Raw genomic sequence first — 22,431 nt, 5'->3', positions numbered from 1 at the left:
TTTATCTTCATTTAGCTAACTAGAGAGATGTCACGTGTATTATGTCGGTATATTTCTGCTGTTAAAGGTAATTAATATCTATCGTGAGTTAATATCTAAGTTTATCTTCATTTAGCTAACTAGAGAGATGTCACGTGTATTATGTCGGTGTATTTCAGCTGTTAAAGGTAATTGATATCTATCGTGAGTTAATATCTAAGTTTATCTTCATTTAGCTAACTAGAAAGATGTCACGTGTATTATGTCAGTGTATTTCTGCTGTTAAAGGTAATTAATATCTATCGTGAGTTAATATCTAAATTTATATTTATTTTCCTACAGTGGAAAGATACCACGATTATTTATTATCTATAAAATTTTAAGAAACTATGGACGTAAACCTTTGTTTTTAGCACGTATATTATGCGATGTGACAGCTAGTATAACGAAACAGCTGTCTCAATAAATTTGAGAAATCTGTAGTGTTAACAGAAAATAATTTATGATTAGTTAAAGAATTTTGAACAAAGGTACTAATACTGAAACTTCTCCCACAGGAACGAGATTTCTGTGTATTTATAAATATAAAAGATTATATTTTTTGCTATTGGGTTATCATTTTATTTAATTATTTTAGTAAGTATTTCTACCAATATACACAAGATTTATGTAAGAACTGAAACTATTTAATGTATAGGAAAAAATTAAAATGTGTCTCGTCTACTTACTATGATATTTGTGTTTTGAAAGATGCATTAATTGGAAAAGTAATTTTTGATCTTTGTAATAGCAAACTCAGTATGTTAGCTACATATACTGCAGGCTCATTGTAATAGTTAGTTATCACACAGAATCATGATACAGAACTAAACTGTCGTCTAAAAGATATTATTTACAATGTACGTATTTCACAGATTTGACAAGGGGCAGTAAGTAACAATGCACAATGGTCATAACATATTTGCTGATCATTTATAATAACACAAAAGTCAGCAATACTTGTTACTCAATAACTGTACAAATGTACTGTAGGTCTTGCTCATATTGTTACTATTACGTCACTATGGATATTGTATGTAAGCTAATATAGCTATATTGATGCATTATTTTACGTGTGTGGTACTTGGTTTCCATAGTTTAACTTATATTAGGAATAGAATTTAAAGCAGATATTAAAAACAAATATTTCGTTGGATTTTAGTATTAACATTTGTTATGTGCGATGAAGCCAATATATACACCCATACACCCTTATATATATATATATATATATATATATATAATCGTCATACCACTATTTTCACAAGGCATGAGAACGTCAGACCACGTGTCGCGCAATTTACTTCGCTGATGTTATATCGATATTTTTAGTTTATAGAGCTATTTTGGTTCTTCATATATCCTGCAGCTACAGATACACAGACTATCATATACAAAAAATGGCAATCATCCAGCAGACGTAAGATAAATTGTGCTCAGCTACTGTGTGATAGGGTCTGACGCTCAGTTAAATCCCTCTGACGGACATGCACCAACATCGAACTCATCCTTGCCAATGTAGACATGCAGTTTCATTCAAAATTTAAGTCAACTGGGTAAATTTTTTTCTACATATATTGTGGATATTTTGGTTACAGTTGTTTTATTTTACATGTTAAAATTTCAAAAGACTACATTGAGTTTTTTCCAAATTGGTTCATTCTAAGATATTCTCTTACAAACACGGTTAATACAAGAATAATATATTCAGATAAATGCCCTAATTATTTAACCATCAGTAAAAGAGGCAGAATTTATTATAATTGTGATATACACAATTATAATAAATTATATTTCTTACTATAGATATTTTATAAGTGCATTAATATTGCTGTTGAGAGATATAAATCAATTAGCATATTTGTGTAACACATATAAAAACTGTTATACTTTAACAGTTTTAACTTACATTTAGTATATTTTAAATTACAACTGATTAAGTTCAGAAACTAGAGGAGTTTACGTAATATGTATTTTCCATAACAAAACTGATAAGTCAAGCGTACCCAGGAACTGAATATTAAGCTTATCTCGTATACTGACGTGCTATAGAAACGCAGATTGTATACTATAGTGGAGCAATAGGTAGTATAGTACAAGATATCATCGTCTTTGAACAATGCTCTGATAGCAGCTAGTGCAAAACAATACATTCTATCTTATCGTGCAAGTGTAAAATAATTATTTTATCATCGTATTAATCAGTTTTGTATATAGGAATTGTTATATTATCATTCAAATATTCAAACCAAGTATATTATAGATATTATAGATTATTGATATCAATTGCTATATGTAATACATGCAAACTTACTTTTATCATTCCCAGATTTTTACAACTGACATATTTAATTGAAGATATAATTAAGTTAAAAATCCATTTAATTATTATAGTTATTGACATTATTATACTACACTTTTACAAATTTAAAGAAGAACTTTAGAGAAATATTTTACAGCTGCGATAGACAACTTATCTTACCAGTTAGCGAATCAAACACTTTATCAATTGAAGTGTTATAAGTATTTGAAAACTTGATAGAAAATGTATTTAAATCAAGTGTTTATTCTTCAAATTGAGAAGAGTTTATACAAAGGTTCAACGTCTGTTCTTTGGCAACGCTCGCTGTAATATAAATTAAGCGATTAATAAATTGATTAATGTTTTATATAATTCAATAACTTACTTGTAAGGAGTTAAACCATATTAGTTTACATTACGCGATCCCTAAACATAATGACATTTCGATTTATGTAAAAAAAATTTCAGGTACACATTTTATTAAATTGTTTAATTTTAATGTATAGAATCATTCTACTTATAATATCAGAGAAATATGTAAACACAACTGGCTAAGTTTCTTCGACAAAGTACAGCAAGGATGTCCTGACTGGCTGGGTAGTGGAAAGCCGATCAAGCAATGAACATTAACATTCAGTTGACTAATCACGGTTAATGGATTGTAATGAATGTACACTCTTACCATATTAATAATTCCAATAACTTGCCATTTAAAAACCTTCATGCCTTTGATTGGTCTTATTTTTTCAATGTTCATAGAGTTGATGTTATGATTAGAAGATAAAGTTTTAAGAGCATCTCCTGAAATTATAAGAATAACTTATCAATACCAAATAAAATAAAAAAAATGTTATAAAACATTGCCATTGAAATGTGCGGATAAACTTACGAAACGTTCTTAACAGATATCTTGAGATATCTTTTATCCTAAGCTAAGAAAAGTTTGATTTTAATCCATAAATATTAAACAGTTTTAATCTTTTTAGCTAATTTTACATATTCTCCTCTCAAACTCATTAACAGAACGAAAACACTTTAGTGAGGACGGCACTAATTTTGTCGGGCAAAAGATTTTTAAGAAACTATCCCAAGTATCAGATGTAATAGTTGATAATATTTTTCCAAGACAAATAAAAACACAGTATTTTAGGCAACATGCTGTACATCGAGATAGTGAATATAATATATAAATCATATTAGAAGTGTTTATACAGAGAGCAGTATTTTTTTGTTCCCTATAGATTTTTAATGGCTTCCAAAACAACGTTTACATCACTAGTTTCAAGAAACTAACCACTCCTATCAGTGAGTTCCTCTCACCACTTCCCACGACTTGTCACGTGGTCATCATAGATTGTGGGGGGGATCTCGTATTGTGTTTCTATCACAAAACTGTAAGCTTGAAACTTACATGATAACAGCGAGTACTGAGTGGTCTGACCACTCTTAGTCTCAATAATGTGGTGCCTTATGTTACAAGCTTTAATTTTCTAATTTACAAACGTTATAATGTAAAGTAGTAAATTTAAATTTACTAGTGATTTAAGTAGCTTCCTATCAAAAATACTTTTATTAAATATTGAGCCGATCAAAAATTCATTTAAATATTCTACAGCTCAAAGGCCAATCTGCAGTTTCTGCATTAATAACTGAAATACGTAATATTATTAGCTTTTAAATTATGTGCTTTTTTAAATTAATATTTGTGTGCTATTGAATCATGAATGTATTCTATTCTGATACTTCATAATACGTTAATGACCGGTTAAAAAACTTACTTGATCTGGATAAAAAATTAGATTAGAAAATAGGATTAATTAAGGAATGTTATAAAGTATTATATGTATTTAATGTGAACGTTGAGTGTAGTTCCAGTTAACCTTCCTTTTAGTCAAACGTCTGGAATCTGACGCTGACACAGGCATTTGGTGTAACAACAATCCTAAATGGATAAGTAGAAAATATAGAACACAAGAGTAACATTTAGAGAGTAGTAACAATAACACTAAAGTTCAGTTCACCGTATTAAGTGTGTTTACATGGATGGTTCTAACGGAATACTACCTCCACCAAACACTATTTGGTGTAAAAACAATACCAAATAGATAGACATAAAATATAGAACACAAGAGTAACATTTAGAGAGTGGTAACAATAACACTAAAGTTCAGTTCACCGTATTAAGTGTGTTTACATGGATGGTTCTAACGGAATACTACCTCCACCAAACACTATTTGGTGTAAAAGCAATACCAAATAGATAGACATAAAATATAGAAACACAAGAGTAACATTTAGAGAGTAGTAACAATAACACTAAAGTTCAGTTCACCGTATTAAGTGTGTTTACATGGATGGTTCTAACGGAATACTACCTCCACCAAACACTATTTGGTGTAAAAGCAATACCAAATAGATAGACATAAAATATAGAACACAAGAGTAATATTTAGAGAGTGGTAACAATCACAGCAAAGCACAGCTCACTGTTGTGAGTGCATTGAAAGCATGATTCTATTGAATAAAACAAACTACCGTAAAGCGGTACTACACGGCTGTTAATTGAATTACAGAGAACAGGTCTATGTATATTCAGTAGCAAGTGTAAATAGCTCCACTTCAATAATATCACAATGTGTGCTTGAAAAATATAATAATTTACACTCTTCACTCTCATAGCCAGTCACTCTGTGAAATTATATACACACACATTTAATGGCCAATTACACTTTATAACATTATAAATAAAACTTGCTCAAAACTATTTGTTCTTAAGGCATTATAGAAAGTATTGTGTGTACGGAATATAGAGTAAAACTAGCAATTAAATATTAAAAATGATGTAAGAAATAATAAAATAATAACAAAAACTAAGGAGATGTATATAAATCTAGGTATTGCAATAATCTTTATGGCGGAATTTTATGGAGAATTTTCCTTTTTTCTCCGATACTGGGCCAAGGAGGAAAAAATATTAGTTATATATATATATATATATACAAAATATATATGTTTTAAAAGTGTACTTGAAAAAGTTGTTAATTACAACGAAATATTGTACGAAAGAATTGTTGTTTTCTTTTGAAACTGCTCTAAGAGACTATATATATGCGTGTGTGTAAAAGTATACACTTGCTATAAACACAATAGCCATAACTAAACGTAGCACAAATATTAATACTTATATATATCTCAAATGAGTTCGTTAGTCAGTATTAAGCAATAAAATGTTTCAAGATAGCTTTTCCCTTTCAATCATAAATTGTAACCCGTATAATTTCCACTATAGATCCAAAATGGTATGGTTTTAAATACCATACGTAATTTTAAATACGTAATTTGATCTTTTTCAATAATAATAATAACCTATAAATACTGATTGATTTAATTCTAAATTATACACCTGGTAAGACATCGAAAATGCCTAATCATTTAGATTACACTAAATTTAATATTCTGTAAGCTAGGTGTCTGTGATTTTAAAACGGTTTAAATTGTTCGTTTTAAGCTGTGTTATAATTTTTTTCGATCTCTTCAGACGGACATGGTTCTAGATTCCAGGAGTCACGTCTGCAACAGCATCAGATTCTAGACTCTGCATTAAGAGAAAGGTGAACGAGAGTTAAACGCAACATGTTTGGAATTTTATTACGATAATATTACCATGAAAATTGTAAGTATAGTAGTCCCATCAGTGTTTTGAAAACTAAACATCTAAAGTAATAATAAGTCTTAAATTTGTATATTATAAAATGCACACACTTTTAGTAGACTTTTTTAAAGTCCAGTAAATAAGAAGTAAGTTAATATCCTCTGCTGCCTTTTTTCTTATAACAATATTAATGTTACAATCATTAATGTTGTCTTTGTTAACAATACAATTTTAATTAAAAGTTCTAACAAGAAAATCTTCTAATTATGTTCTAGAAAAGTAACAGGAAGGCATTTATTAAGGTTATAGTGAAAATTAAGCTTAATAAAACGTGTCATGGAAAAATATTTACTTTGGGTATTCAAATCGATTATTCGTTATGATATCCATTATTATTCTAATCATCCTTAGAATCCACAAAAATATTCAAGAACATGAATGAATGTAGTATTAGTACAAAAAGATAAGTGAGGGTGATATGATATCAAATGATTTTATCTTTAAATTAGTTTTAAAAGCGTTGAAACAGACTCCTGGGTCGTAATGTACTGGTTTGATGGTTTATTTTTATAGGAACTTATATAACGTCTATAACAGTAAATTTATTGTGACAGAAGGCTAATCATGTACTTTGCAGTGTATTAGATTACATTACTAAGGGAGTGTAACGTTGCCACAACGTTCGTAATTTATGTAAACCGCAGACACCTACGGCTCGCTCTCTAACCTCAGGGGCCTGCCACATATAGGCAGATTGTTTACTAACCCTCTTCAAATGTACTGATTTCTTACTACCTGTGAAATCCAAATTTTTATTATAATTACGCTTGTTGTGTTTATGTGGCGTTTGATTATGTTGTATATCAGGTTGTTTTATTCGATATGATTTAATCCTTTTAAAATATAAATTTTTTGTAAAATAATACTTGATATGTCAATACTTTTAAAGCATTATTAAAGCAGACTAAACATTGAAGTTAGGAAACAACGTGCTTGCTTCACACTTAACTATCTCGTTTACTAAAGCAATGAGTACACTAACCTCAAAAAAATATGTGACTTCAGTTATCACGTATAGAGCTGGTTGATCAATAAAGCTTTTAATCTATAGAGGGGTTTAACTGCTGACCGTCCGCCCAGTTCGATTGCAATAAGTAAAAAAAATTCCGATACTACAATTGTATGACTGCATATACTATAATAAGTGAGATCGCTTGATTCCTGGGATGTTTAATTATGGTTGAACATCGTTGCCATGTCAGATGGCCGTCTGAGCTGTTCATTGGTAATAGGTAAATAAAATACTATAAAATAAAAGTACTATATAATTTAATATACTGTAAAGTGTGAGATTGGTTGATCCTAAGGATCTGTATCATATTGGCCTTATTCCTCAAATCCCAGTTCTCTATACCCACGTAATTGGAATTCGTAGTAGACTTATCTAAGTCCATACATTAAACAGTAACCTAGTATATAAATCTAGAGCTGACAAAGAAATAATCATTATGATATGATTAAACCTTGCATTTTAATGTTAAATTAACTATTAAAGGTTAAATGTTCTCTTTAATAAATGGGAATAGCAATACAATAGTTTATTATCTTAAAAGTGTATTAAATATTATTTTGTTCCATCAACCATGCTCTAACTATTTAAGAAAATTTAATAATTTTTCTAATATTTTTGACAGTCTTGCAAAAAATTATATGTCCTCGCAGCTATAAAAAATAAATAAATAAAACTAAATATAAGAATAAGAGTTTCACGTTGAAGTATAGTTTTAGGATGCATCAGGTGTAGAAGTTACACAAACATGTTAAACAGAAGTAACACGTCCATTGAAGTAAACTGAATACCTTCCTCAGGAGAGATCACTTCTGGCTGACTTATACTTTCCAGTTTAACCCATACTGGTTACATTAACGCTGAAGACTCTTGCTAGGTTAAACATGACCTACGGCTTTGACTGGAGTTTTTGTAACAGAGCTAGCCTGTCCTCCTGTTTTTCGAAATAGAGCCCACTACTCTTCCCTATGTGATTTTTCCCCCACAACGAACTTGACCTATCTTATCACACTGAAAGTTAGTGCAAGGGTCCTTTATAGACTGATTGCAATGAGCAGTAATGACTAAGCATATTTATTCCACTTTGTATAAACATTTAGTACGTAATAATTTGTAAACAATTTTAATTATTTTTGGCTAAATATCGATTAGTATTTAATATTAGTAATTAATTTTCACTTAATCAATAATGTTGAATTTATAACAGTATAGTGATTGTGTCGTGGAAAAGTAACTAGAATAAGTTGTAAATTGTAAATTCTTTCACCAGTAGCTTGTAACAATATTAAAACCTTCTCCTACTAGTTGAAGCTCATAAGGTAAGAGGAAGTAGGGCATTTGTATTACGCTATATAATCCCAGCCCTACCCTTTGTTTACAGGGGGTGATAAAAGTCAGGCTTTTGTTTATAGCATCATACTGTAGCAACTCTGTTTTTTAACTTAACTTCTTGTACAAGAATGCAATACTGAAACCAACATCATTTGGATCAGTTTAATTACTTGGAATATTCCGTCTAAACGTTTCTCTACCACGTGTGGTTTCACGACCAGGTGGTGTCGTAAAATTAGATCAAAAATTTTCCACTGAAATAATCTGTGTTTTTATTTCAAATTAATGAGGGACTATATTGCGGTTCACATCCGTATGTGAAACAGGAACTCATCAAACATTTGCCACCTAAGTATTCTTGGTTCGTTTCGAGCTTTTAGAGGCACAAAATTGCGATTCACATCCGGATGTGAAACAGGAACTCAGCAAACTTTTGTCATTTAAGTAGTCTTTGTTCGTTTTGAGCTTAGTGAGGCACAACATTGCGATTCACATCCGGATGTGAAACAGGAACTCAGCAAACTTTTGTCATTTAAGTAGTCTTTGTTCGTTTTGAGCTTAGTGAGGCACAACATTGCGGTTTGTGAGACACAGCATTGCGGTTCACGTCCGGATGTGAAACGGGAACTCAGCAAAATTTTGCCACTTAAATATTCGTGATTTGTTTTTCACCTTCGTAAGGCAAAACATTGCGGTTCACATCTGGATGTAAAGCATAAGCATAGCAAAATGTTGCCACTTAAATATTCCTGATTTGTTTTTTCACCTTCGTAAGGCAAAACATTGCGGTTCACATCTGGATGTGAAATAGGAACATAGTAAAATGTTGCCACTTAAATATTCGTGGTTTTTTTCACCTTCTTAAGGCAAAACATTGCTGTTCACATCTGGATGTGAAACAGGAGCATAGCAAAATGTTTCCACTTAAATATTCCTGATTTGTTTTACACCTTCGTAAGGCAAAACATTGCGGTTCACATCTGGATGTGAAACAGGAGCATAGCAAAATGTTGCCACTTAAATATTCGTGGTTTGTTTTTCACCTTCGTAAGGCAAAACATTGCGGTTCACATCTGGATGTGAAACAGGAGCATAGCAAAATGTTGCCACTTAAATATTCGTGGTTTGTTTTTCACCTTCGTAAGGCAAAACATTGCGGTTCACATCTGGATATGAAACAGGAGCATAGCAAAATGTTGCAACTTGAATATTCTAGGTTTCTTATTCAGCTTAGTGAGATAATATTTTTTTTACAATTTGAGTAAATATTTCAAACCCAAACTAACTACATAAGCATGTCAGTTTGAGTAGTGATTATTATTCTTAAGTATTCTTGTAATTTTTAAACTTATTGGTAACTTAGATAATCATATAGTTCGATTAATAAAACTCGCCTAACTTTGTAACATCATATGAATAGGGTTACTTACACCTTACAGGACTACACACGTTTCTTTAAATTAAATTACTAATTATTTATATGGTTTATATTTACGATGTATCAATACATGTATTAAATAACATTCATTTACCATATTTAAACAACAATATATGTGAACTATTAATAACGTAATAACAGTGAAATCTATTGTTTCGCATGAAACTGTAACAAATATGTTATTGTCTAGTCTAATTATCAATTGAACTGCTAGCCTTTGAAGTGTCTGCTTATTTGGTAAAGAACTACAAATCCACAGCTGAAACTTGATGAATGTGTCTCAGTATATCTGCAATTAGCTAGAGTTCAACGCCGAGTCCAAGCACGTCATGGTGACTCGTGCCAACGTGTTTCTTCAACATACGTAGTTATGGTGCGAAGGATTGATTCAATGTGAATGTTGCTCCAATTGACGGTAAAAATAACTTTGTTTTACATTTTAATTTAAGTTATTGACTGAATAACACCTCAGGTTTTTGGTTACCCATTTAATCCTTCGTTTTTTCGTAGTATATATTTCCTCAATTATACACTATTGTCTATGAAACTCCGCTTATTTGTTAGAAAACACGAGTCTATCACTAACATGATGTGAAATTCCTGGCTGTAATTCGGAAGATCTTCCTCGGAATAACGAAATAGTAGCTGGCAGCACTTACTGGATAAATCTTATGTTTAAAATACAGAGTTCATTTTGACACTTGTAACTTCTTAGTGGATATTTTGGTTATGAATACACAATTGTCTCTGAAGCTCCATTGGTTGTTACAAAGAAGTGACTAGCTCTAACAACTCTAGGTTTAAATCCATAGCTTTATTATATCAGTAAGTTATTCAGAACTCATCTGACGCCCACTGTGTTTAATACTGTAACATACGTACCTACTAAAACGTTCATATTATTTTTGTAGCCTAACTACCGTTTCCATTTTGTATCTTACTAAAACATAACGCACCCTCATGTGACTCAACCTTTCAACATGCGTTGATTAGTATCTGAGTAATTATTGTTGACGGATTCTTATCAATCTCAACTACGTAACTGTCTTCTTCTTCTATTATATTAATTAAACTAGTTTACAAAATCACCTTTTCCTCCCCACTAGCTCCACACCCGATAAGTTTCATTTTAATACATTTTCATTTGGTTTATTTATTTTTACGAACGACACCAAATTACTTTAATACGAATTTAAATAAAGTTATCAACATATAAATTATTAGAGCTATGTGTTTTTAAAGTATTTTTAATTTGTTTTCTAATTTTAATATATTAGACACTGTAGACAAGTCATTCTTTACGGCCAAAATCTAACTTTTTGCTTAAAAATTTCGTAGTATTAAACGTTAGATTTTATATTTACTTTCAGTAGCACCCTCAACTACTTTCTCAAGTCGCTCAGTACGTGTGATCTAGTACTAAGTCACACTAAGTACGAGGTACCCCTGAATAAGAATTTCATATAAAATGTCTTTCTTTAAAATTAATTACACATATATCAACTTCATCTTGAATTCTCTTATTACTACCTATATTTAAATAATATACTAAATATATTTTTACACTATAAAATACAAATCCTAATATTATATTGTATATGACTACATAGATTTTCTGAATACGGTGATGAAAAATGCAATAAAACATAAAGATTCTCATTGAATTGGAAGCAGATCGGCGCAAATATTTGTAAATGACCTAATTATTGACCCACAAATCGAAAATAAATCGAACAAATTTTAATTGGCCGCTTCTATTTGTGTAATAATGAAAAAAACGTTTTTGTATATTAAGCTTTAGATTAATTACTCAACAATTTTGTAAAATAGTTTATACTTTTACATTTTAACACTCACGCAAAAATTTAAAAAAAAATCAGAATTTGGTCTTAAAATAAAATTGACAATATTATAAAAGAAAATAGAAGTAGTCTCGACAAAAGTTATTTAAAAAGTAACATATAAATTGTTCACTCATATCACTTTCTTAAAAGTAAACAAAATAAACCTTAATACAAAAGTAAGTAAACATCTATCGTTATAATCTTAACTTGAAACTACATTTATTAATTCACAAAACTATAAAAGTCTTCAATATATCATTAAAATCCTAGGGAAAACTTTTAAACATCATTATCTATTTTTATAAATTCTTTAAAATTCTTAAAATATGTTCTCTCAATCTGTATCAGAAAACATGAACGTTAGTACGTTAGAACTAGTGTTAGAGATTAGAAAACCAATCTTTACTATCAAAACATTTTACATAAATTGCTTCCATAAGGCTTGCACATTAAATCGAATAAGTATAAAAATTTGCTTTGGAAATATGAAAATATTAGATCAATAGGTAGAGGACGCACTAATGGTTAACGTTTAGTAACTGAACTGATCTAAACTAGAAATTACTAAGTTCGGGATTCAGATGAAGTAAGGAGGTGGGCAGGATACAAGCAGGAGAGAAAATATTGCGTGTAAAAATGTTATTCGTGCAATGAAAACATCCGAATCTGTTCTGTCGCTAACCTGCCTCGGGCCCGCCGAAATCACGACTTGTCTATCCAAATGCTTGCACTAAACCCACGAGATCTCTTCAATTACTATTATAAAATGTAACTATTATTCATGAACTACCAATTTGTTTGTTTAATTTAACATGGTACAAAAAAATATATATTATTTATTTATAACATTTTGGGAAGTTATTAATATATTATATGAGCAAATGTGTTACTTTAATAAATATATGAACAAGACTTGACAGTGAAGACAACTCCTTAACGCCTCAAGTACTGAAGTATTGGGAAATTTGGTTATTATTTTTGAGAAATATTTCACCGTTATCTCTCCATCCACACTTCAGTAAACTAAAGGATATATTTATGCGTTTACTTATACTCTGTCACATCAAAATTTAACTAAATAATAGAGTTTAAAAATGGTTCTGTATAGTGTTTTATAATTCTCAAATAAATTTATTAAAATCGACTGCCATTAATATTTAAACAATCTTAGGGTTACACCGAGAAATGAGGATTGGGATACATGGCTTTAGTTAATTCCCAAGTGAGTTTGTGATTCGTTTTTTTACTCCTGTATAAAAGAGGATGTAACGTATTAAAGTATTTAATTCCTAGTATTTTAATTAATGTAATAAAATATATCTGAGATAGGAAAATATAAAATTTGACGTTGCGTGAACTTTTAACGCTTCAGGGATTTGACCGATTGAGCTTTAATATTTTAAATGTCAACAAGAGTGCATGTGGGGAGGGAGGCGTGAACACTAACAGCCACACAAACATAATTGATTATTTCCCATTCGCGGGCTGCTATTTATCTTTTTCTCTCAGTTTACGAGTTCTGTCGTACTTTAAAAGAACTGTTTATTCATTCATGTAGATTAATGAATGAATCTACAGAACAGAACAGGCACTCACTGATGATATTTCAGTCCTCGCAGATTATTTTAGAGCCTGGAAGCTAAATCCAAATCCTACTAAAACTGAAGTATCATGTTTCCACCTAAATAACAGACTGGCGAACTACAAGTTAAATATAACTCTTGATGGTGTCAAATTGAAACATAATGAACATCCGCAGTATCTGGGAGTTACCTTAGACCGATCTCTCACTTTTAAAAGTCACCTTCAAAAGACAGCAGCAAAGCTGAAAACAAGGGCTAATATAGTACAGCATCTTGCTGGATCAACTTGGGGAGCCAACGCAAAAGTACTGCGTACCACTTCTTTGTCCCTTGTGTACTCCGCTGCTGAATATTGTGCTACTGTGTGGCATAATAGTGCACATGTGCGAGAGGTCGATGTCGTTCTTAATAGGGCCATGAGGACAATTACTGGAACTCTCATGGCAACACCAACACCTTGGCTCCCAGTGCTGAGCAATATAGCACCACCTGAGATTAGACGCAAAGAGGCTCTTCTGAGAGAGTTCAATAAGATCGTGTCCAATCCCGAATTGCCCGTTACGCGCGACCCTCCTCAGCAAGATAGCCGGCTCAAATCACGCAAGCCATCACTACGAACAGCATCCCAGTTTATAGAGGAGAACTTTACGCCTAATGCTAAGAATCATTCAATGGACGGAACAAGTTCTTGATATCCGATCCAACGAAAGCAGCGGGTAGCTTGGAAATTCCTCGAAAGGAATGGGTTTTATTGAATCGTTTTCGAACTGGGTTTGGGAGAAGCAATCACTGGAAATTTAAGTGGGGTATTACTGACGACCAGACGTGTAATTGTGGAGCAAACTCTCAGACAATGGAGCACATTGTAAACGACTGCCCTTTGCGACTGTTTTCTGGTGGTCTGGCTGGTCTAAGTGGTTTAGAGGATGGGTCTCTAAACTGGCTCAGTAATTTGGATTTAGCTTTGTGACGGGAGATCTTAATATTATTTTTAATTTATGACTCAAGAACTTAGTTCTTACGTACTTTTTAATAATTGTAATTTTTAATTTATTTATTTATGGATAGCTGCCTTTGTCCCCGATACGATATATATATATATATATATATATATGAATGGTATATTTTAAGCATAATTTACGGGACAAACATTATGTTCAATTTAAAATGTTATTTAAGTAACAGATTCTCTTTTAATATTCTAAAGCCAACAGAATGTTCGTCTTACGCCGTGTAGACTTTTACAGAAATGACCAATACAGACAATATTTACAACAGAATTATTAAAGAATTGAGGAAAAAAGAGACTTGAGGAATTGGTAGACTTTCATTATCTTTTGTTTTAAATATAATGAAAAAAATATATAGTTACTTAAATAGAGAACGCATTGTAGGGTTTTAAATACGTTAATGACTTTGCCCTATGAACTGGTTCCATAAATTTTTTACGATGACCAATTTAAATCTTCTAAAGAAGGCCACCTCTTCCTAAATTCAAAATACAATATTTCCTTTGTTAATTCGTATTTTTACAATAAAAGTATTATTACTGGTAATCGAAATTTAATTTATACAGAAATCGAAAGCTTATTAGTTGTCTTTAATGCTTAGTAGTTGTGTAATATTCACTTAAATCTTTCTATTTACCAACCCTTGTGGTTTTTCAGACGTAATACAATTTTGTTGATAACCTTTTTGCAGTGGGTAGTGCTATTTGAATTCATTGTGAAGTTAGTTTGCCTCGGAACTGTCCTTGCGTCAACGTATGCCTTGATAAACAAGGCTAATGTTAAGGAGAGTATACTATTGCAACCTAACGCTTAACCAACCAAACAGAACCACCGACATGTAAGACACAGAACGGTAATACATGAATGCTGCCTTCAAAGGTTGGATTTTGGATTTCAGTTTGTCAACATATTAACAAATTCCATTAAAAGTGCTCTAATGCTAAATGCTTGACGATTACGCTATTTTTAAATGCACTTTACAATACAGACGAACCTTTGGGAGACCGTCTAACTGTAAAACTGACCGGGTGTCAGATTGTAAAATTCAAATAGTTCAGGTAAATGAATGTGCGAGAGTGTTTTAAATGAAAGAATAATTGGAAAAAATTGTGTTTTAAATTTGAAATGAGTTATTGTAATTAAATAATAAAATAATGTTTGTTTCATATAGAAATGTACTACAACTGTTTTATAATTAGTTCTGAATATCCCTATATGTTTTTCCAATGATAAAAGTAAGTTTCCCACTCAAGTGTCCCGGCAGCAAGAGAAAATGCTAATGAGCCTGAGTCCCGTCAATGAAGATGGATGCTTTCAACGTGTTTTATACATCAGGTGAATTAACGCGGTGAATAAATGAATGCTAACCTGGTACTTAGAGTCTCGTCTCTATAAAAATGTATAATTGATGGTCTGTGTACAACTATGGACTTGGTGGTGAATGGCTATTTGTACAATGAAATAATATTAATGATTCGCACTTTATTTAGTTAAAAGTTTATGTTTAAAACATATCTAGATATAATTATGTTTGTGTTAGAACATTGTGATGTAATTGTTGTAGCTTATGGTCATGATGCGTTACTGTGGTTTTGTGTAATTTCTTTTTTTGTTTGTATGAGTAATTGAAAATTTTAAAGAATAGTTTGAGTTAAAAATTACCCTTTATTATAAATCACAAAAAGGGTTCACTACGTTTTGTGGATTAGAATCTACCCTCTTCTTCAAGTAAAAACAGTAATACATAACGCATTTTAAGTTTAAAAAGAGTGGTAATATACTGCTACTCAAATGTGCTGACAAACACTTTTGGGTTATGAAAATATTGGATCCGTGTAACTCTATCTGTGATAGTATCGTAAATGGCTTACATTGAGGTAAAGTAGTAGAGCCTGACACGTGTCTAGAGTATCCTTGGTGGTGCTTGAGAAACATTTTGTCACGTTATACTTAAGAATTAGTTATAACCCAATCTATTCTGTATATTTATATAAAAGACATTACTTTACTGTTATTTGGCACATTAATTAGAACAAAAAGAGACTGAAACATATAAAAAATATGTCTGTTACTGATGGAAACAGAACAAAACCAAAAACATTGAGGCAATACAAATTTATTCTGACTCCTACTTGAAATAACGTTACAATAATACAATAAACCCACATTAACCTCAAAGGTTATTATATTTATTATTATTGTCACCAATTAATTATAAATTAACAACTATAACTATTGTGATTTCTATTTCAACCCTTAATAAAATGAAGACTTAAACTTCACTTCAGCACCAACCAATAAATTACCATAAATTACAAAAAAAGGTCGAGATACAGTTCTGTCACTAGAACACTATTCCCTCTACAGTGAGAAAGCGTGCAACAAGATTTCAATTTTTATAACGTGAGGGGTCAAGCTCCACTTCAGCATCAAACGCTCACATTATTAGTTTAGAAAACAAGGTCGAGACGCCAGCGCTGTCGTTTACTAGAACGGTAAGCTCTCAACAATTCAGCGTCTGCTGTAGAATAAATTAGTAATGTCTACATTAGCCTACATTTGTGGCATCTGCAGCTGCTATGTTAGATTATTAGCGAGTCCTCATTACATCAAAACTAGCTGATAGTTTGTAATTTTCTTCTGTGTTTTTAGTTTCTACAAAATATATAATCACTAAACTAATAGATACTTTTTCATTCAAAAATGATGAATTTAGATTTCAAATCTATTTACGTCCTGTTAAATGTTACATCACAAATTAAGAAACTCTCATAACCGATCAAATGAGCGGTTGTAAAAAAATTGTTAATTCATCTAAATAATTTTAAGTGTGTAACATTTACGAAATGGTTCTGAAAAGCGTACCTTGAAAAAAGTTACGCATATCGTAGCATTTATTGATTTTAAATAATATCTTTTAAAGGTCTGAAAAGATATGTGTTTTTCTTTTGCGAGAATATTTTCCATTATGTTTGTCACAAAAGGAAGTACAAGGATTTTCTCTTTGTAAAAAACAAGGGACTCTACTAATAGTATCTCATGTAGTAACAATTAAGAAGTAAGCAATACTAGTGGAGCCATTGAATCTACACTCAGGAATCCAATGGCTTTTAGGAATGGTGATTTAATAAACGAGAGAAAATGAAAACCAATTAAACATCCTTACATTGGTGGAATCGAAGTATTTGAAATGATTCTTCTACAAGATTCCTCCTACAGCAGAATGTTGGCAGATTATTGTATATTCAATTAAATACGGTAGTCAAATGGTTTTTAATACAAACACATTAATGTAAATTTGTTCCGTATAATTGATACAACGTTTCGTAACAAAATGTGTATGCAATAAATTCACTTTATTGCATATATTATTAGCTATAAATGTTTTTGAAAATATTTGTTTCACTTGTAACTCTTTGTCAATCATGTTAAGTTTGACGATAACAGAAGCATTAGACCAAGTGTTGAGAAGGGTCGTGTAGAAATGTCAAGCCTTAATGGATGGCTTCAGGGACTTCTTCGATAAACTTAGCCAAACAATTATTATTATAACTTTGGCATTTCATAATGATAGATGAACTTCCAAACTATAAGAGTGCGATTATTTGATACTGAGGCTGATGTTTTAATACAGTGTTCTGTCTGTGGAATTTCATCAATGATTAGTCCGTTGATTATGCTGATTATACAATCAAACCTGTTTAAGGATATCCAAAATAATATTACATAGTATTACATAGCTAACCTTTGTTAGCTTGTTTGACTAAAACCTGAGTTCAATTAATTCTAATTTGTGGGACCACTGTTAAAAATATTTTTAAACCCCAGTTTTTACATACGCTATTGTAATCTTACATGTGGATCAGGCAAACTATGATCTTATTTAATGCTCTTTAATTGTTGAAACAACACACGAGATTTAATACATTGTGTGTATATATATATATATATATATATTATATATATATATATATACCCATATATATATATATATATACCCATATATATATATATACTCATATATATATACATATATATATATATAAAATTTTATATATATATATAATTTAAATAAACATTGAATCGCAAAAAGTACTTGCTCCGCCGGGACTCGAACCCGGATGCTAATTTTTTCTTCAATATTTGCATTAAACACTGAAATATGTGTAACATTTTAATATAACTACGTGTTTCACCCTCTTTAGAGACGATTTTCAGGTGAAAGATTCTACAGTTTTCAGTTAAATTTATATTATATTTAATAAAAATGTTCTTTCCTATCTGGAATTTGAAATTGTCCAGGAAACTTATGGAATATCTCTCTTTATAACCACTTTAATTGGATTTAAATAATCATTTTGAAAACATTATTACCCGTATGTCGTATCGTACTTGTGATTAGCGCTTATCAAGCCATTTAGGGATTCCTTATCTAGATAGGAAATTATATGTTGAGACTGTTGTTAACTGCTGTCTGATTGGTTCGGTTACTTTACTTATCACATGTTCGTCTCGGTTGGTATAACTAGTAAATAGTTTTTTTTCTTTCTTGTACTTCACTCTTACTATCAACAACTGTTACAGTCTTCACAAGTCCTGATATATTCGCTTATTACTATTTTATTTATCATCGTTACACCTTATGTATTTATTTTCTTAGATGTATTTATGTGATTATTTATTAATTTGTATTCTCCTTTTTAAATAATTAGTACACATGGTGAAATGTGAAGTTCTTCATAAATATAGTGCTTCAGTATTTGTAGTTTTTAGTAATTGTTGTGTATTGGACTTATATTAATAACAGTTTCTTGTGGTTGTAATGGTATTGTCACTGTTTTATGGAAGACATCATATAATTATAAAATTCCAGCAACTAGAATTACTTAATTTATTTTTTTATATTGTAGTGTCCATGACAAAAACATAAAAGTATTCCTTTTTTAATAATAAATGTCTCATAAACATTACAACTATTTCTTTTCACAGCATTTGTTATCCTACACATAATTTACAATATTAAATATTTTATCACGTATAATCAAAAGTATTGTCAGCTGGGCGGCAACTTATTGTTTGTACAACAAGCCTCATTATGGTGGCCAGTTTAAAAATCCAAAAATATAAAATGTTCAATTTCGTCAATATTTATCAGTGGTGTTGAGTACACTCTTTGCAGCGTGGTTCTTGTGTATTGTTTCAACAATATATGAGTCACCAAACATCATGGGCATCGGACGTGTCCCTTACTACATCCTCTGATCCCGGTCGAGAGGTAATATTACCGTACTACTTAGAAGTCTCAGTCCTCTATGATGAAAAACTGATATTGTGTATGTGAGTTATAGTTTAAAAGTGGAAATAATAATAACAAACAATTAAAATAAACCTTAGCCTATAAGATACTAGTTTTAAGTTAATGTTATGAACATATATTTTATTCAAATTTGTTACGAAAAACGGCTTACCCCTTACTGATATGATAAATCCCACAACAGTTAATATTGATTACCTGAAAAAGACTTTGACAGGGGCAGTCATGAAACACCGGGATATGCTGGAGATGATAAATGTTCGAGAATTACCTGTGTCAGGGCTGGAAGTTTTATAGGATAACAGAAGACAGTGAGTCGACCTTCAGAATGTAAGTTCAAAATGGCTATCGATGCGTGCAGTCTACTTCAGGGTTCGGTACTGTGATATTTACTGAATAATATTTACGTGAATTCCTTATAGTAGTATAATCTGCGACAGGGTAGATGAAAACCCATCTAAGTAGAATTTTTCAATAATTTGTATGTGTTTGTATAGTCTTATAATATAATATAATTTCGATCTATAACAATTTCGATATAAAAACATCGAATAATGAGAGAAAAAGACGTCAATGACGTATGTGCCAGGCAGAATTAATGGACCTTTTGTACGTTAATAGTACACTGTTACATTCCAAACTGTGTATTTGATGTATTAAAGTCAATCTAATGTAAACCCATGAAAGTCAGTGAGTAGAGGCAATGTACGTTAGTAGAATGTATTCTCGTTACGAACAAAGTTTGCCTTAGTTTTCTGGACTTTTGGAATTCCAAGTGTCAGGTTTACAATTAAACTCACCAAAGTTTCTACTTGGATATGTTTTCCAAGGAAGACACTTAAATGTGCGTGAAGGTTAAATGACTACTTTTATTACCAATATGCAGTTTACTGTCATTATATTAGCACAAAACAGTTTTATAATAAATTATATTGGTTACGAAAATATTTATAAGATCGTAGATTTATATTTTTTTGGAAAGTATGGTTTGTGAAGAAAATGATATTTTCCGGAAATTTTCCATTATTTAGTGATACAAAGAAGTAAACACCATTTCGAAAACTGCAATCTGATACCTTCCTCAGGTGAATAAGTAACCTAGTACATAAGTAAAATCCTGGTTAAAATGAACAAATCATACCAAAGCGTTTGACACGCATATGTCAGGCATCAAGACAACCGTGTTGTAGTCAATCCCAGATACTATATATCTAAGACATGTTTCTTATGAATTCAAAAACTAACTATTGACATTTGAACTAACATTACAATTCCCAATAGGCAAATTGGCAATTGCACCGCTCGACAAAACCACTGTGAACCAACCAAAGGGAAATAGTAAATAGCATCGCCACAGTTAAAACAAGATGGTGGCAAAAACGAAAATGGGAGTGGAGTGGATGTTTATTTATGGTTTATTTGAGATAAAAACTCTCAAACCATACTATACCTTAGCATTGAATTATTACAAATAACTAATCTTACTGATACTTTAGGTGTATTTGTCAGTTAAATGTTCACAATTGTCAAAAAAAGCGTCCTAATTTCGTCTTATGATGGACTGATCGGTTGGTCTTCTAATTTAATGAAAGAATGATCATTTAATTTATTTTTAAAGAAATACATTTTCCGATGTAATATTTTCTTTTTCCCAATTTATTCCGTAGTCTTTAGACTAAAAATTATGTATAATTTAGATTTTTCTGTTAGCCCCCTTTGCCGTGTTTTATGTAAAAAATACATACCTTAATTAATTGAGTACACCAATCTACTAGCAATGCTTCATCCTTATTTATGAAAAGTGATAATCATTATTTATTTGTTTTACTGTCGCTTCCGCAACGTAAGCTGCATATGTATAATAGCAATTATAAAAAAAACTTGTTATGCTAAGAGATGAACCAAGTTCTTCCTTGTATGATTTTCTATCGTTCTATTTGTATAATAAAATGATCTATAGACTTACACTGAACATTCAACCATAGTGAAACATGTTATGTGACGTAAGGTATGACGTACTTTTATCTCGGTATATTATATAAGACGCATTAAAACAGTTTAAAAGTAAAACCGTTAACAAAGTTAACAAGTTTAAATATTAACTCTACTTGGGGGCGATTTTCTCTTATTATTTTACAGGTTTAAGCTTCATTCTGATTTTATGGACATAATTTAAGTTATACGCGAGTTAAATTAGATACTGCGTTTTCCAATATTGGCATCTACGGTTTTTTCCAGCGTTAAGAAACCTATTATATAAGGTTAAGCAAGCAAACATCGACTAACAAAAACACAACGACAATAAGTGTCTGGAATTCTGTTATCCTGTCATCGTCAATAATAAAATTTAAACGTACGTGCTTAAGAGTGCATAAAACATTGATCGGTTGGTGGGTGTATCAATATATATTAAGGCATGTAAATATATAACTATATTTATATTTATTTATAGCATAGTATGTTTATAATTAAGTATTAATATTTCATTTCCAGCGGCAGAATTTGCTTTTGCGGATATTGGACACTTCTACAAAACAGCAAAATTGAACATATAGCCACTAATTTGATTCCAGATTAGTAAAAATTACACACAATTTGTCCTTACACGTCCTAACATTATAGGACCTTGATGTAAACTTGTTAGAGAAACGGATGAGAAATAACTGAAGCTCAACACGTGATGAGCTCAACATTGTATTAGACATAAAACGTTCCTTCTTATTCCTAACGTAAACTATACAAAAATAAATTAGAGCAAGTATACTCATATATAGTTCTTTAATATAATAACCTCTAGTGAAACTCACCATTATTATGACTTAAAAGTACCCAAGACTTATGAACAAGATAAATAAAATAAAACCCCCAA

This window comes from Homalodisca vitripennis, chromosome 6, assembly GCF_021130785.1.
Source record: "Homalodisca vitripennis isolate AUS2020 chromosome 6, UT_GWSS_2.1, whole genome shotgun sequence".
Taxonomy (NCBI): domain Eukaryota; kingdom Metazoa; phylum Arthropoda; class Insecta; order Hemiptera; family Cicadellidae; genus Homalodisca; species Homalodisca vitripennis.
The sequence above is the reverse complement of the archived record's forward strand: the minus strand, read 5'-3'. Positions refer to the sequence as shown.